Consider the following 2,889-nt stretch of genomic DNA (forward strand, 5'->3'; position numbering starts at 1 on the left):
TAGTTCAGTACATGTGAGCTGGAACCTAAGTACCCAGGTCTAAACCTCCCTGCCCACCCCCCCTTTAACAGCTCTGTGACCTTGGGCAAGTTACTCAAGCTCTCCAGTCTCAGTCTTTGCGTTTACAAAGCACAAAGTATAGAATTCAGGGGGTAATATGAGTTCATACCATACTTACCAAGCACTTAAGCATGACTTGCCAAATAATAGACAATAAACTTTTTTTTCTGTGCCAATACTGGAGTTTGAACTGACAGCCTGGGTCCCGTCCCTTAGTTTTTCTTTTCTTTGTTCTCAAGGCTTGAGCCACAACTTCAGCCACAACTCCGTTTCCAGCTATATGGTGCTTAGTTGGAGATATGAGCCTCTTGGACTTTTCTGTCCAAGCTGGCTTTGAACCACACTCCTTAGTCTCTTGAGTAGATAGGATTATGGGCATGAGCCACTCAAAAGGCTGAGATCTGAGTTCAAGGTCAGCTGGTGAAGAACAGTCAGTGACGTGGCTTAGATTGGACAAGGACTTACTTCAGGTCCACCTGTCTGAGGACTTGATTGGCAGGGTGGAGCCATAGGTGGAAACCGGCCACAGGTCTCTAGGTTTCATTAGGTCTTAGGGCTGGGGCACATCTTGCATGGTAACAGTCTTTAGCTCACCAGGAAGTGCAGTGATCCTATGCAGTTCAAAACCTACCCCATTTGCATAGCACATTCCTGCCTCAGAACTTAAGATTCTTAAATGTTGTAGAGTCTGGCATAAGACAGAAAACTTGCCAGATGACAATGTGCCCACTGGGGATTTGACCATTGTTTATTCAAGTCAGGCCCTGATCTATAGCTTTACCCAAACTATTCTTTTTCTTCCTCTTCTTTTTTTGTCAGTCGTGGGTCTTTTTGTTTTTAATTTTTTTATTGTGAAAATACTGTACAGAGGGGTTACAATTATATGGGCAAGATAATGAGTACAATTCTTATCAAGCATTGTAGCCTCCTCCTTTGTTTCCCCTTCCAATCCTTTCCCATCCTCCCCCCCCCGCCCCCCCACCCAATCCTCCCCGTCCCCCTCCCCCTCCCACCAAAGTTGTAAAGTTCGTTTTTGACATAACGACTTGTACATCTCATTGTTGCAATGGGTCCACCTATATCCCTATTTAAATGATTTGTTTTTCCCCTTCCCCTCCACAAATTATACCGACATCAAATACAGTGAAAGCAAGGGTTATACTGTGGGGGAAGTCGTGGGTCTTGAACTCTGAGCCTGGGCACTGTCCCCGAGCTCTTCAGCTCAAAGTGAGTGCTCTACCACTTGAGCCACAGCGCTACTTCCTGTTTTCTGGTGGTTAATTGCAGATAAGAGTCTCATGGACTTTCCTGCCATGGCTGGCTTTGAACTGAGATCCTCAGATATCAGCCTCCTGAGTAGCTAGGGTTACAGGAAAGAGCCACTGGCGCCTGGCTGGGTTGAATATTATATGACCACTTGAGCAAACTAAAACTCAGCCTTATAATCTCTCTGGGAAGAGGAGGAACCTAGCCATAACATTCATCTCAGCTCTTCAATGAACCCAAACTTTGGGTAAGACATGGTACTTAGCATGATCCATGTCAAAGCCCCAATAGATCTCCTACCCCTTACTTGTCCTTCATTTATTGCTAGATCCTGACTCTCCTCTGTACCTGTCTCATGTCCAAATATCTGTTCACAAACACACAGAGCAGGCTGGGTCTCTCTTGGATTCTAGAAAACAAAGCCCTGCTTCCTCAATGAGGACCCAAGCTGGGGTCAGGATAATGACCCCTGAGAGGACTCCTTGGACATCCCCAAGCTAGATGTACACCTAGCCCAAAGCAGAAAATCTTGTTCATTTAAGAAGCAAGTTGTCAGTGAGGTGCCAGTGGCTCATGCCTGTAATCCTAGCTACTCAGGAGGCTGAAAGCTGAGAATCATGGTTCAAAACCAGCCCAGGCAGGAAAGTTCAGGAGACTCTTACTTCCAATAAACCACCAGAAAACCAGAAGTGGCACTGTGGCTCAAGTGGTAGAGGGCTAGACTTGATCTAAAAAGCTGAGGGACAGTGCCTAGCCCCAGAGTTCAAGCCCCACAACCAACAACAAAAAAGCAGCAACCGGGCACCTGAGCCTCACGCCTATAATCCTAGCTACTCAGGAAGCTGAGATCTAAGGATCGCAGTTCAAAGCCAGCCCGGGCAGGAAAGTCCGTGAAATTCTTATCTCTAATAAACCACCAGAAAACCGGAAGTGGTGCTGTAGCTCAAGTGGTAGAGTGCTAGCGTTGAGCTGAGCAACAGTGCTCAAGCCCAGAGTTCAAGTCCCATGACCGACAAAAAAAAAAGAAAAGAAAAAAGAAGTAAGCTGTCAATGTTTGACCCCTACCAATCCCTGATCATAGGCCCTCTTCTTCAACTCTTCCACCTATAACTGCCTTCCTACTCCCTCCCATTCCTAGCCTTCCTAGAAAAAGAAGAAAATATCCAGGCTACAAATTCAGTGAAAATAGCAGGAGCTCAATAGTTAGACAATCAAGTTTGAATTTCCTTATGTCACTTAATAGCTGTGTGACTTGGACTGGTCACTTACCCTCTCTTGTCCAGATTTCCTTTCCTTTCCTCCCTCTCCTCCCTCCTTCCCTTCCTTCCTTCTTTCCCTCTCTCCCTTTTCTTTCTCTGGCTCCCTTTTCTTTCTGACCAGGGCTTGATGTATATGTTCCACTGAGGAGTTAAGGAGTTACACCTCCATTTAGGATATCTCATTTCTGACAAGGGGAAAATGTTTTCTTGGAGTTTCTGTACAGATGAGAAACAATATGTCAATTGAGCACTGATGGCTCATGCCTGAAATCCTAGCTACTCCAGAGGCTGAGAGCTGAGGTTG

The sequence above is a fragment of the Dipodomys ordii genome, unplaced genomic scaffold (assembly GCF_000151885.1).
Source record: "Dipodomys ordii isolate 6190 unplaced genomic scaffold, Dord_2.0 Scaffold33, whole genome shotgun sequence".
Lineage (NCBI taxonomy): Eukaryota > Metazoa > Chordata > Mammalia > Rodentia > Heteromyidae > Dipodomys > Dipodomys ordii.